General features: G+C 40.2%; 1 long non-coding RNA gene across 1 annotated transcript in view; it reads right to left on the bottom strand.

The window, feature by feature from the left end:
- Positions 1-1,254: 1,254 nt before the first annotated feature.
- The window catches only part of LOC121683909, an 18,418-nt gene continuing 3,554 nt past the window's right edge, over positions 1,255-16,118 (bottom strand). The window contains exons 3-6 of the long non-coding RNA XR_006022948.1: positions 13,619-13,623; positions 9,915-9,919; positions 8,423-8,430; positions 1,255-1,266 (exon numbers count right to left, since the gene is read on the bottom strand). This is a non-coding gene — a long non-coding RNA (uncharacterized LOC121683909). The remainder of the gene's footprint in view (positions 1,267-8,422; positions 8,431-9,914; positions 9,920-13,618; positions 13,624-16,118) is intronic.

Here is a 16,118-nt window from a genome sequence, read left to right as displayed (position 1 = left end):
CGAGGCGACACTTCATTTCTCTTTGTGTTGCTGCTCAAATGGAGCGGCATGGTCTCATTAAGGTCTCACCAAAGCCCCCGAAAGATAAGCAAAACTCTGATGATCAAAGACAGACGGAATCCGCTCAGCTTACCTTGGGACGTAGAGGAGGCACACAAGGGAGCATGCGGGAATCAAACCGTCAAAACAGGAATGGCAGTCTTTTATCCTCAAGTCAAGTGCATACAAACAGACAAAATGGAGACTGCTCAAATTATAACAGCAATAACATGTGCAGCATACAGAAAGAAATCAGAGAGGTTATTTCCCACTATGGTAATCTACAGCATCATAATCTAGCTGAGAGTCCCTAATTTGAGCTCACGATAAAAAAGTGAGAATGGTAACAGAATTGTAAACTGCTACCACACAACTCTCCTATTAATGGTGTTTAAAACTCACAGAGGATTAGTAAAGGCTGTATTTGCATTATTTAAACAATTATCAATCGGGTTTTGTATAAAAGTGGCTTTCAACTGTGATGAGATAAAATTAACATCAACATGCCAGAGACTTACTCATCGGCAGCTTTCGGTACCTTATTGATGCTAATTCATGCAGAGTTTGAGACCGTATTCATGGATTAGATCTCCCCTCTCCCATTCCTGTCCCCTCTCCCGCTCCATTCCTGGCCTTGCAGCTGAAAAGGAGAATGCTGCCATTCCTCAGCAACACCTCTGAGTGTGTGCAGGCAGGCCTCTTCACAATTTCTCCACCCCTCACAGTCCTAGCACTCAAAATGTGTGTGCTACCACTTGGGTCTGTAGGGTGCTGATGAGATGGTTTCAGCTCGCACCTCCTCTGGAGTACTCCACGTCCTCCTCACCAGCCAGCCGCGCTGACCAGCTGGTGCTCTCTTGTTCATTTTTTAATTTATTAATTTCTCCTCTTTTTACTTATTTCTGCCCCAGCTAAAAATGGATCAGCAATAAGTGTTCCAATGTGGCTCGAGACTAAGATGAATGTTCAAATGCTGCCACAGCCGTTTCCTTCTATTCTTTTACGTGCAATTTAAAGCCTTTTCAAAGCTATTTCTGACTGCAATTAAGTCATGCAGTTGGAGCCATAAGCTTTGCTCTCCTGCCATCTTTAAAGTCAGTGCAATTAGCCGTGACATGCTGGGGTTCTGCGTTTCATGTCTCAGGGAACAGGGGACCTCTTCATGGAGGGGGAAGGCTGACCAGGCAAAGTGATGACAGCCTTTATCCCTTTTCAGGTGGCAGTGGACTACAGAGTCCAAGCTGGGATGCCAGCTCTTTTTCTTCTTTCCCACCTGCCCCCCCCCCCCCCCTTCGCCTGTCTCAAACCCAAGGAGAAGAGAGACTTGGACGCTGGCTGGACAGCCTTGTTGGTAAACATCGGTGGGAACAGCAGTCCAGAAAGTGAGGCCATGACAACTGCGAAGATGCGCTGCTAATGACGTCCATATGCTCCCAGAGATAGATTAATGGAGCGGGGAGAGTGGAGTCATTATTCAGCGGGCCCGAGCGCTAACAATCAAAAACACGGGCAGATGGAGCCTTGCCTTGGGTGGAGGCAGTGCCACCGGGCCGGGCCAGCGCAGGCCAAAATGTGTACAGTAATGCAGCAGGCAAAAGAAAACAAGCAAACACGAAGACACAAATGGTTCCAACACAAACACTGACTCACTCCATCTGGCATATGACGCGCACGCTAACAGAGACGCAGCAGTGGGAACGCTTGATGATCAAAGGTGGTCACAGTTTTCAGCTGAAAAGTAGGATCTTGAATTTACTGTAGTTGAAGAGTCCCACTGATAAAGCTTTTTATTGAGAGAATAAATGATTAAAAAGAGCTCAATAGTATCAATAGTGCATCCTATCCACTTTACTAATGATTTGATTGGCAGTTTTGACTGAATACTGTATTCAAATGAAAACACACATTTGTGGACTGCCCTTTGAATCCAAGCTCTAACAAAACATTAAAACGCTCTGATAGATCCATGAAAAGAAATGGGAGCAAATTGAACATGCTGTATGCTACCTCAGTGCTTTGATTGATTTTTATGAGCAGTAGGTCACAGAGCCCAAGTCAGGTCCAAGGCACTCGGGTGGACAAGTGACCTGTGAATCTGCCACGTTACGATCTAGCACAGCCAGTATTTCTCCAAAAATGTGGGAAACTGTTTGCAAAGCTCATACTGTATGTTCAGTTCCTTAATCGGTAGTCCTTCTCCCCCACCAAGGATATTTCACCTCAGTCTGCTCGCTCAATATTCCCCGCGGTTGGTCTCCATTATTCTTCTCTGCTCTTTTCCCCTCTAGTTTCTGGGCTTCCTGTGATGTTTCCACTTTCGTGACAACGCTCTCCCTGGGCTGGCCTCCAAGTGGACTGTGATGGCTGCAGGGCTAATTCTCCCTGACAGGACATTAATCATTTGCCTATCGAAATTCCTTAAGGTGACGGAGAAGAGATTTGCGGAAGAGGAGCGAAAGAAGACACATCTCTGTTTGGCTGTCGTGCTCTGCACGTAGGTGTGTTTAAATAGAAATGTTACTCACTCATTGAGAGTTAGGACTTTTCGCAACAACTGCAGTTTTATGTATTTATTCTGCAACCGATTTCATGGAATATTCAATCTATGTAGATTATCTACAGCCTATGGATGCAAGTTCAGTAACAGCAGACAAGATGTCAATCAGTGGCTTAACAAGCCAACACCAGGCCCCATGCAGTGCAGGATTGTCAAGACCCCTGCCGATCTCCCTCCTGAGTTCGCCAAACCATGTGATCAAAATGCAATGCATTAATGGGCTAAAGGGCAGCAAGGCAACCAATACATTCAATGCATAGCTTTGCGCTTCTGCCCTATTTTCCCACAATACTTGCATTACATCTTATGTATAATCACAGCGATTACGTCACATTAGCAAACTCAATAGCGTAATGTTAATAGCATAATTAGGCTATCCTAACAATTTCAAAGCATGGAGCTAAGATAACCAGCAACAGCAAAATGATCTGCACTGCTGACAACGAACCTGAGAAGTAACAGCCTTTTGGTGTTTTAAGCGCCCAACGTCGTCTTCCAGGCAGCGCAGCATGGAAGGCACTAGGGTTAGGCAAGGGTTAGGGTTAAGGTTAGCTGCCTTGAAGTCGATGGTGGTGGTTTAAAACACCATCGAGTGAAGTAACAGGCTATCCTACATTATTTCTGCTGCTTACACTCATTATCATCCAAAAATAGAACCTACTGTAAGTTGTTCTTAGACTACAGTTGTCCTTTAACTTCTGGTCAGTATTAACCCTATATCTTTGGGCGGTCTTGGTGTAGTGGTTAAGGAGCTGGGCTAGCGTGCATTAGCCTGAAAAGTTGTGGGTTCAATTCCTGGTTTCCACAGTTGTGCCCATGAGCAAGGCACTGAGTTGCTCCGGGGACAATGTAATTCCTAGTAATATAGTTGACATATGTAAGTCACTTTGGGTAACAGTGTCTGCTAAATGGATACATGTACCAGCCTCCATGTCCTTTTTGCTGAGATTATTTACTGGAGATGGTTTGATGGTAGAGCATGAAGTATTTACTGGTTCAGGGGGCACTATGTCAAACAAACACAGATCCAAGGCTTTACAATGTCCTATTTGGACGTCAGGTTCAGACCAGTATGTTCCACTCAACTTATTTATTTTGCCAATGGTCTTTTTAGGAAAATTGATGATCAGTCTCTCTTATTGCTTTCTGTTAACGTAGCAATAGAATACGCATGGGCAAAGCAAAATTAGTTCAACTCTTTGGCCTTTATTTTGAGAGCAGGAACACCTGAGACAGCAGGTACCTGCTGCAACTGCAAATTTGATACTGTGTTAGAACTAGCTCTGGGAATAAAAAGACCAGTTGGCCAGTAACATAGCAAGTATAGGCCTAAATGCAGCTGATGCATGTAGGTTAGATAATGATTTACAGAAAACATTGTTCATTATAATATTGTCAATTTCCTTTAATATCCTGTTGAATGGCATTATATAGGTGTATATACGGAATTCAGTAGTCTCAAATTCAGTTAAAATAAAACAAACATGTAGCATGTAACAGAGAAACATACTGTCAGAAACATCAAAACAGCTGGTTTATCACAGGCAAGTAGGCAAATAGCTAAGGTACATGAAATAAACTCACCTGTCCACAAACGTTTTGTCTGAACCCTTGAGGAGAACAGTCCACACTCTGCTACAACCTATGAGTTCTGTTTGATATGCTCTAAGGTAGGCTATAAGTTAGCTCATTCTGGTAGTTTCATTGATAGCTAACCAGTGATAATTGACCAACTTAAACATTAACATTTCCCTTTTGAGAATCTGATGTTGCTTTATCTTGCTTTCCAGTATACAATTGATTTTGATACCAGCAACATGTTTAAAAAATGGGGGCAATAAAATGCTGGAAAAGTTGTGGAATGATAAAGAAAAAAGGAGGATGTTTCACAACTAATTAGGGTAACTGGCATCACAATGAAATATAATTATAAAGTTTCTTGAAATTGTAAGGTATTTTTTTTGACCACTTCTAGTGAGTAGAACTGGTCAAAACACCCACTGGGGGGGTGATATTAACTCTTTACTTCTAAAAAAAGAAGCGTTTTGGATTTACACACTGGATACTCTAGCCCCTAGAGGAATGAATGAAGAGTTTGACTTGCGTCCATTTCTATGAACTGACCTTGGCCTTTTTGGACTGTTGTGTTGATCTGTAGCATGGTGTAATATCTTTCTGATCCTGAATTCCAGTCTGTTAGCTTTGTCCTGATCAGTTCCTTCTTTGATGTTGTTCATGTTGTGTATATATCGCACATATTGATGTGGCTGCCTGTAACATTTATGTAATTTTTGTATTATTCACTACTCCTCAATGTGATCTAGTGGTACTGTCTGGTATATGAGTGCATTGAAATACTGTTGTGCTTTGTGTTATTTATTGCACGTTGGCACTTTATTGTATTGTATTGTACTTATTGCATTTTTGCACACTGCATTTTGCACACTAGCACTTGAAGCACTTTGCACTCGGCACTTTAATCACTTGCATCATGTGATGTCAGGTGTTCAATTAGTATAAGTATGGGCTGCTTGGTACCTGTCTTATCTCTGAGGAAGGGCAGTGTGTCCCGAAACGTCACATGTGGTGAATAAAAAGGAAAAACAATAATGGAGCTCTAGTGTGCGGACTTCTTTGTAATTTTTATTGTCACTTTTTGAGTCCAGCACCTACTTTTTTAACATTTAGATGTGCGCACCTTTTTCTACATCATGGAATGAAAAACATGATTAAGAATACCCCATGCTGTTCAGCAGCTGAAATCATATATCCTATAAGAATGGGGCAACATTTCATTCTCAAAACTAGCAGCTGGTCTAAACAGTTCCTAAACATTTAAATAATGTTAAATGAAGAGGTGAAGCAGCATAGTGGTAAACATGCCCCTGTCCCAACTTTTTTTGAAGGCATCCAATTCAATATGAAAGCAACACCAAAGCACTTTTCCTCTGTCACACGCACACTATTTGTTAATCCAGCAATAATAATGTCCACAGACAAGGTTGAGTTTGTTGCACGATTTCATGAAAGTATTACATGTATGTATCACAACATCAGAAGCAAGTCACATTTGTAGTTTCTTATGTCTCATTCCATCGAACTACAGTTCCACTACCCTATCTGGCAAACTTACATAGTGTGGTTATAGCCGATAGAGGGCCATGAAGCGAAGTGCAGAAGTGCGGTTCACCCTGTTACGAGTTGATGAACCACTCAATTTTTTTTATTTTTTATTTTAAGGTACAAAAAACTCTTTGGTGTTGCTTTAACATATATTTTCCATTAAATAGTCATTTATTTCACATTTTCAACATTGGATATGTTGTCTATGTCCTTTCTGCAGCTCAATATGGTTTTATGAGATTTGTATAATATCACATCCTGTTTTTATCTGCATTTTACACAACGTCCCAACTTTTTCTGATTTGGGGTTGTACCACTTGGTTGTTGATACTACTGGTAGCCCTGTTTTCTATTGCTGTGTAACAGTGGGAAAGTATGAGTGTTGAAATGTATAGTGATATCATCATGATGATCCTATCAGTGACATAGCAAGAGTGAAAGCAAGACAGACAGGCAATGTGATTTCAGGCACTTTGAACACATTGGTCAATTATTATTCTCAAGTTATTTTGTACATTGCAAGTTCACTTGAGACATGTACAATCAAATATAATAATAATGTTTAAGAATATCTGCATCTGTATGAACACATAGCCTATTTTCTACATTTGGGGAAAGATCCCATTTGAACAGAGTGGAAAGAGATCTGTCATTGACAATGGTGATGCAACTGGTTGAGGCTGTCATGGGTAAAGGGGGGACTGTCACCGTGCACAGTGCATCTATACCCATCTCAGTGGCCAGCAAGCTCATTGTCATGACAGCAAGCCTGCTTGGAACCAAGAGCAAAGAATATTAAAAAAATAGATGAAAGCTGCTGCTGCACTCCGTGAGGGCGGACACGTCCAGAAATCTCATCACCACTACTGATGACTACTGGCACGGCAGCACTGTCTCCACATTCATGATCAGAGTACCCGAGAGTGTCTGTCTTTTTAGCACTACATGGTATTGTCTAGGCTTCATAATAATAGTAATAATAATAATAATTTAGCTTCATCTGTCATCATTTTACAGATCCGAGAAAGAATGAAGGGGTGCAGGGCCACATAATATTAACCTTTCAGGCCATCTTCATCAGTTGAAGTATACTTAAGAAGAGCCTGAGGGCTGAGAAATTTAAGCAAAGCACCTTGAGGGAGAAAGAAAAGATATGTTAGCATTTCCATATTTTGATATTTAAAAGGGATGCAGCTGCTTTCACAACTACCAATGCTTACTGTAAAAACATCCCAAGCTAATGTTATACATTGACCTAGGCCTACTTGTAGCTTAAAGGAACCGTATGTAAGAAATGTATTTCAATTAATCATAAAATGGCCCTGATATATCACTAGACATTAAGAAATCATGTTCATTTCAAATACTTATATCACTGACAACAGTAGTCCGGCCAGGATATTGTCATTTAAATAGTGAAGTTGCAGCCCTCAACTGATGTTGATGTTGTCATGTTGTGTTTTGGCCTGATGCACCACCCTCCACCTATCTACTAATCACAAAGTCAGTAGTGTTTCGGCATCCGGGTTGCCAGCTCTGCCAGTCAGAGTGGAGGGGAAGGGGATACACCGCTCTACAGTCATTTGAAAGTGATTGTAGTACCAGTTTTGACCACAATCTTACATATGGTTCCTTTAACATAGCATTTAAGCATTCTGCTGTTTGAGAATTAGACAGACGCACCTGGTGCTTTAAAGACAGTAAACAGCTGGCGTGCATGCACGGAATTTATCGTGTGGTTTTCCTAACCCCCATTTGGTAAATAGATTATCACGGTCGAATAGTTAGTATAGCAGAGAAGCTATGCCACTTTCATCAAAACCTATTAGCCTACAAAGCTATAGCAATGTTATGTCATTAAATACGATAAACAGTGATTCTGGAACAGATCTGCGTCTTCCTTATCCAGTTAAAGGAACCGTATGTAAGAAAAATATTTCAATTAATCATAAAATGGCCCTGATATGTCACTAGACATTAAGAAATCATGTTCATTTCAAATACTTATATCACTGACAACAGTAGTCCGTCCAGGATATTGTCATTTAAAAAGTGAAGTTGCAGCCCTCAACTGATGTTGTGTTTTGTCATGTCATGTTGTGTTTTGGCCTGATGCGCCACCCTCCACCTATCTACTAATCACGAAGTCAGTAGTGTTTCGCCATCAGGGTTGGCAACCTCGAGTCAGGGGGGAGGGGGAGGGGGAGGGGATCCGCTCTTCAGTATTTTGAAAGTGATTGCAGTACCAGTTTTGGCCACAATCTTACATATGGTTCCTTTAATAAACATATTACAGTATGTAACCATACTCCGTCCGTTCGGAAAAAAAAAAAGTGCTAACTGTTCTGCGCTAACTGTTCTAGTTTGTTACAAGCAGCATGGGCCGTCAGGCAGGTAGTTAACATAAACATTTTTTGCTAGGCTAGCCTTCCTGCTACGACATTACACCATTTGTACAAGACAAGTAGAGCTATTTTATCCAGTGTAATTTATCACTTACCACTATCTTGTTTTTTCTTGTCATCCTCTTCCTTTCTCTTCTTTATTTTCTGGCTTGACGGGCCTGAAGGGGTGGATGGGAGGCAAAACAATTAAAAAAGATAAATAAAACAAGAATTTTATAAATGGATGAACAAAGCAGGAAGGGGGCTATAACAATTTTTTAGGTTAGTGGGTTGTAATAACTGTCCATGATGGTAGAACACAATGCTCTAACGCTTTTGGGTCTTATTAAAATCTTGACTCAACTTAAAATGGATTTCTCATCAATCTACACACAACACTCCAACACCCCAGTGAGAAAATAAATAAAATACATAAATAAAATACATAAGTATTCACACCCTTTGTTATGACACTTGCCATTGAGCATTGGTGCATCCTACTTCTATCAATGGTCCTTAAGATGCTTCTACAACTTTATTTGAGTCCAGCTGTGCCTATATTAATTCACTGGACATTATTAAGAGAGGCGCACATCTCTTTATATAAGGTCTCACAGTTGATGGTGTCTGTCAGAGTGAAAACCAACAACAAGGTTGAAGGAATTGTTCGTAGATCTGCGAGACAGGGCTGTGTGAAGACACAGATCTGGTGAAGGGTACAAGAACATTTCTGCAGCTTTGGAAGTGCCCAAGAGCATGGTATCCTCCATCATTCTCAAATTCTCAAAAGTTTGAAACAACCAACCAGTCTTCCTAGATCTGGCCACTTAGCCTAACTGAGTAATCCGGGATGAAGGGCCTGATAATGGTCACTACCTATGTAGAGATCTAGAGTTCCTTTGAGAAGATGAGAGAAGCGAACCAAGTAGTTTTGAAAATGAACGTTAAGGGTTGTTTTAAGGACATGTTTATGCATGCCCTTAGCCATAGCCAGCCACTCTGAAACAGTCAAAAGCGATTCAAAACGAGTCAGAAAGTCGAGACAGTCGAGACGAACCAGAAAAGGGACTCAAAGTGCTAAATACCGGAATTATCCTTGCATTTGCCATATCAATGTATTCTAAATATTTCAAATGAAATGCGTAACAATGGAGAATGAGTAAAAAGAGCCTCTTCTGTGCCCATGTATCCTATACCTAAAAAAGCATGTGTCTGCACTAACACCCCAAAGGTATATCTAACGGCTATAATGACCCAGTGCTGTGACATGTACAGTGTCTGACTGCTGTAAAAGATAAGTCAGTTTGCCATTCCATTGTGACTTTTCTTATTCTGTCGGCACCTTAGCTGCTCTTGGTGTTGTCTTTCTGCACATGGCTGCCCAGTCATGTGAGGTGATCTATAGATCCTTTGTGAGACGTGGCTGGGGGACGTCAGGACTTTCTGGTAGCAACAAGGGAGGCAATTAGCCACTGTGTTGCACACTGCTAGCTGTCAACAACATCAGTGGCCAACAAATGTGTAATACACAATTGACTTAAAGTCCCCATGCGCCTCCATTGGCGCTTGTTAGGAGACACACTCTATGTTGACTCCTTTACTGAAGTACTAAATTCAAATATTCCAGAGAATACAATGTCATGGTAGAAGACAAACACAAGATATGCAGTACACTCTCATCAGCCTCTGCTTGTGTTAAATTGGTATGGGGGAATTTTGAGCTCTTGGTTAAGAGCTGCTTTGCAGCAGTGGTGTTGCAGGCTTGTCAATAACAACAGTAGAAAAGAGCACAAACTGAGGTGGAAGAAAACATGGTCTGGAGATAAGAGAAAACTGACAATAAAAACACACCTAGAAATTCAGTCAAACCAAGGGCCCTTCACTGATTGCCTTAAAACTAGAGAGTGAACATTGTTTTCTGTCATGAAATAGTGGGCCAATTGATGCTTAAAACAGTTAAAACATTGCAAGGGGGAAATTAGGGCTGTTCAGGGTTAAACAATTGATAGATTCACTCACAGCAAGGGGTCTGATGAGGTCTTGAGAAAGGCAATCATCTTTGCTAGTCATAATCCCTCTTCACAATTACAGCACTTAAAACATTTTCTCTGCCTCTGGCCACTCATACATATATTTGAGGCAACACCAGATGTCATCGCAGAATTGCTCTGTTAAACCCCAGCAATAAAGCATAATTTAATAATAAATATTTTTACAGGAACCATTATGGGAGATCATCAGTCAGACCGTGACAATACCTTCAGAGAAAATCAATTTCACTAAAGGATGTACTTTTCACACCTCTCTATTCTTCTGAAGCCTGCTGTGCTATATTGACTTGTCATTCCTTATGACACATACAGTATACATTGGATTATGAAATGTAAATCAGCAGAGGGTATCACTTAATTGTGATGGTCCATTATCTTATAGTCAGAAACATCAGTCTGATGTGGCTGCTGTTCTTGAGGAAACATAATGATCATAACTGGCTAACTCTACAACCTGTTAATTAAGTGATGGCCATCCCTGAATATCACTGGACAGTAACCTCAGTTAAAGGGCATTTGTAACCTCAGTGAAAGGGCATTTGTTTTCTTCATTGTTGACAGAGTGTCAACACAAGGCTTGTTTATAATTTATGATGGCCCATTAAAATAAAGAAGAACTTAGCAGTGTTTCTCAAAGTGTGTGTGTGTTTTGTTGTAGATTTGTACCTCTGTAATATTTAGCTATTACCATCTCCCTCTAAGCCTCCTATGGACTCAATTTACCAAAGGGTTCCTGTGTTGAAACCACAGACACAAATACACCACTGAATCATGAGTCCCAGCTCATGAACCGATGACAACAGAACAAACAACTATCAGAAGAGCAGATACAACCCTGTCAAACCAGAATGCTAATTAAAACATAAGTAAATCATTGGCTAATGAGTTGTAATGTGAGATAATTACAGAACTGTTGATGTTTCATGCCTAATTGGATGGCATAGCTCAGATAATTAGGAAAGTTTGATTACTTTATGCTAAACACATTAGCAGTGAGCAGGTGTTTTTCTTAGAGATGTCATTGGCAATACTTGTCCTTGTGTCTCGATCTGATGATCTTGACTGGAGGAAAAGCAAAGCATCTTTTTGATGCAAATGCGATCACATGATAGCACTGTGTGTGTGTGTGTGTGTGTGTGTGTGTGTGTGTGTATGTGTGTGTTTGAGTGTAAATGTGCTCACATGATAGCACTGTGTGTGTGTGTGTGTGTGTGTGTGTGTGTGTGTGTGTGCGTGCGTATGTGTGTTTGTTTGAGTGCAAGAGGATGTGAGAGATACAAAGAGGGCGTGCTAATTTGTGTACTGCTCAAGAACATATTAATTGAGTTACAGTTTTCTTTTTATTGACTTTGCAGAACGTTTATTATTTTATGCTGCTAAGGGTAACTGCACCATAAGACAGAGAAGGCATAGTTATGCCTGATATAACTTTGAACATATTGTAAGAGTGTGAAAGTTAGGTCACAGTAATAAGTAAAACAAATTAACTTTATGTAATTATTTAAACAAGATTAATTGTTTTCTTTGTTAATCTTCATTTAAATAAGTCATGTATATATATAAAAATATGACCTATGGTTTTATATGTCATTGACAGACGGGTTAGAAAAAAATCATATCCATTTGGAAAAAGTGTAAAATGGAGCTCTTTGACCCAGATACTTATAATTGGTCTTCTGGAAAGGATCAGTCGCTATCCCAAAGGCCTTTGTGTCGATGTGACTAGCCATGCAAGTGATTAGAATTTCAGTCCCATTATGTTAGGAAATAAAACAGGAGCTGCTCTTTGACCCGTGTCTTTACAAACTACTGTGCACCACTTTGGAAGGAACACTCTGAAGTTTCTCCTTATTACTGAAAAAAAAAACCCAGTTCTGTGAGTAAAGGTACGCTGAGCGTTTAATGTTTCCTCTGAAGAAGAGAAGTATGTGTAAGCTACTGGAAACTAAGACTGGAAATCGGTAACTGTCCAACTGAGGCAAGTGAGACCACAGAATTAGTTCCCTGCAATGATATATTCCATGTCAAACCTATCAGAATGAATCAATAAATGAACTCTGGTGTCCTGACCAGCCTTCTGTTCCCCATAGAGCAGGGGAAACGTTCCAGCACCCCGGAGAGCACCCATTCCTACCGCTCCCTTGGGTGTGGGTCTGAATGGGCCATGCTACTCTAGCTTCAGCACCATGGAGAGCTCCGCATACACACTGATGTGGCTGCAGCCTACACCAAGTTACTATTGGACAGTGGTGGACCCAGCCCAGTGGTGTCCAGGAAACCAAGCCATTCTGCAAGAAATTAAGGTCTTATCACTAAGGCTGTGCTGGTGTTCCCACGCTGGGTTTTTGTTGCCAGTAAGGACATTCTTTTGGCTTTAAGTTTTGATGGAGTCTTTGTTGAATGAACTGTCTACAGTTCAGAATGAGGTCTGTTTGAATTTGCAAGTCCATCCGCTTTTGTTTGAAGAACAAAAGTTTTCTTTTTTGATTTTCTGAACTTCTGTCTTCTGTTTTCTTGTTTTACCAGCTACTAATAATCTCCTATTTCTGCTGCCAAACTGTCACATAACCAAAGGGGTCCAGTGATTGACATACTCTGTGTTGTAGTCAATGTACAAGCAGTTCCAGCAAGATTGTAAAAAAGTATAAATAAATAAATTGTGCCACTCTTTTTAAAATCTGCGGACGTCACTCTCCATGAGATGAGATTCATCTGTCGGACTTGCTTTATCCTTTAGAAGCTATTGACTGCTTTTCAGTGTCTCTGAGCTTGTGTGAAACAAGGCCACTCTGCCAAGATAAGTGAGCATGTCTTTTGTCATCCATAGTTGACAGTTATACATGTGATACCAGGAAAAGTGTTTGTGACATATTAAAACCATAATTGACAACAATTAACATTCTTATAACAACAATAACAAAAAAAAAAACAATACAACACAGCAAAATTCCCAGAGTTATTTTCCGAGTGTAAAGCAAAAGTGTTAAAATACAGAGTTGAAACTACACTGAAAACAGTTAAATTAACTGTTAAGGAGTTCATTTTGTAAGGGAGTTAGTGTCATTGGCCAGTGTTTGGGACTCAACTCCTACAGTGTTATGAAACCACGCCTCTCCTAACGTGACCTCATGGATCAGCAAGGTGTAGAGACGACATCTTTCTTTCCGATGGAATGCAAATATATGGTAAGTCACGCTCTGCTTTATAGTTGTACAAATATGTCCAAATAATTGTTTTCTCTTTCTTTTAACCTACGACTGAAGACTCAATACTGTTAGTTGACAAGGTGTATGTTAGCGATGATTCAGCTAACTGAACTAACTGATAGAGCCCGACCGATTTATCGATTTATAATGGCCGATAAATGAATATTTTAAAAATAAAATAAAAATGGACAAAACACCCTTCAACCATGTCATGAGTGTTAGCGTTGTATAGTTTGTCCACTAGAGGGCACTCTACACCGTCCCTGCTGGCAACACTCGTGTATAACGCGCCACACATCCTGCAACCTGCTGATCCAGCCAGAGTTTTACCTAATTATAAGGTAGCTTATAAGGCAATAGGGACTAATTATTACACACGCACACTCAAACATTTAGGAGTGACCGTTATCTTGTTTAATGATAATACAAATGATGATGATAGTAATAATGTCATCATTATTTTTTGTAATTATTACTGTCAATAATAATAATAATAATAAATATAGCCGCAAGCGGCAATAGCGGGCCCGAGCACCTGCGGGCCGCAACCCGTGACATTTCAGAATCCAACAAAGCATCGACGTGGTGCATTTGTAAAATGTACATATTTGATGTGTGTGCTATTTGTTTTTGCATGTTATTTTCTGGCACATTTACTTGCTTGGCCAGGTGAGGGCGCAATGCAAGGCAGGCCAATTGTGTGTCATCATAATCATAATATAAATTAACCTGAGAGATTTCAGATTATTCATTTGAAGCAAAGAACATTTCTGATACACTTTTTGGCCAGATGGTGGCGCTATATTAGGCATTTGAATTACACATGTGAATATCATCACAATAATGATATCCAATATTTTTGCAATTTGCAAAGTTTCAGATCAACCAATATAGGCATTACCAATTTCTGGCACATTTTCCTGCTTGGCCAGGTGGTGGCGCTATGCCAGGCAGGCCCATAGGGTCTCTGGATATCATCATAATTATAATATCTATTAACCTGAGAAGTTTCAGACCATTCATTCAAAGCATAGAGCATTTCTGGCATATTTCCTGTTTGGCCAGATGGTGGCGCTATGCTAGGCATGTGAATTATATGTGTGAATATCATCACAATAATGATATCCAATATTTTATAAAGTTTCAGATCAATCACTTAAGGCATTGTCCATTTCTGGCACATTTCCTACTTGGCCAGGGGGTGGCGCTATGCCAGGCAGGCCCATTAGGTGTCATATTACAACATATCAAAAATCCCTTCACAATTTAACATCAGCGACATCTTGGCATAATATTTGCCAAATTTCAAATGAATCTGACAAACCGTCTAGGAGGAGTATGTTCAAATTGATCATATGACATCAGTATAATTGTCATTCTTTCTGTTGCCAGTTGGTGGCGCTATGCCAAACATGCATTATGGGCATGTGAATATTATCATTAACATGGTCTTCAATGACCTGTGAAATTTAAAACATTTCAAGCCATGCATGGTGATTTATGACACATTTATTGTTTATGTGGAAGGGTATTAAAATGAATAATTTCGCCATTTCGTCAAATTACAACATATAAAAAAAAGCTTCACAATTTATAATCAGGAACGGCGTCATGTATACCAACTTTGACATGAATCGGATCAACCGTCTAGGAGGAGTACGTTAAAATTGATCATGTCCACAATGCACAAAATCTCAATTACCTCACTTCCTGTGGGCGTGGCTAATGGCATGTTAATACAAAAGTTGTTTGTTTTTGGGAGTTACATACACCCACCAAATTTGGTGTGTGTATCTAAAACTATATGCCAACCACAAATCACAGTGACATAAGGGGGCACTATGGAGTTCCTGGGCAACGCCCGGTGCCAAGCTTTTATCCCTGTCTCTTCACTGCATCACTTGATGTGTGTGCCAAATTTCATGCGTTTTCATTCATGGGAAGCACCTCTTTTGGCATCATGATTAATCACATATTTCATCACATATTAGTCTGTACAAAATCCCAATACCTCACTTCCTGTTGGGCGTGGCTAATGCATTGTACATACGAAAGTCGTTCATCTTGGAGAGATACAGACACCTACCAAATTTGGTGTGTGTAGCTGAAAGTATATGCCCACCACGGGATCAGTCATATAAGGGGGCGCTAGCGAGTCTTTGGGCCATAGCCAGGGCCAAGCTTTTTTACCTAGCTGCTTTGTGTGACACCTGATGTGTGTGCCAAATTTCAAGACTTTTCGATTATGTTAACCACCTCAAAATATTTGCCAACCACGGGATCAGTCACCTAAGGGGGCGCTAGAGAGTCCCTGGGCCACGCCCGGGGTCAAGCTCTTGTACCTAACTGCGATGCGTGACACCTGACGTGTGTGCCAAATTTCAAGAGTTTTCGACCATGTTAACCACCTCAAAAACAGGAAAGCAAAAAAGTGGAATAATAATAATAATAATCCTTACAAAAACAATAGGGCCTTGCGCCCTTCGGTGCTCGGGCCCTAATAATATTGCTGGTAGTAATAGTTGTGGCTGTAGCAGCAATCATTTTACCAAGTCTTTTAATACTGGTAACTTTGATTTGGTTGTTGTTATTATTGTGTTGTTGTTCAAAAGACTAAGTTTCATATCTTAAGTTTCTATTTTTATACATTTTATTTATCAGAACTTTAATATATTTTGATGTTCCTCTGTGACAATATTATTTAAAAATAAACAAGTTTGTTTTTAAAATGCATTATCATATTATTTTAGTCAATACT

The sequence above is a fragment of the Alosa sapidissima genome, chromosome 15 (assembly GCF_018492685.1).
Source record: "Alosa sapidissima isolate fAloSap1 chromosome 15, fAloSap1.pri, whole genome shotgun sequence".
Classification (NCBI taxonomy): domain Eukaryota; kingdom Metazoa; phylum Chordata; class Actinopteri; order Clupeiformes; family Clupeidae; genus Alosa; species Alosa sapidissima.
This window is presented reverse-complemented; position numbering and strand designations above follow the sequence as displayed.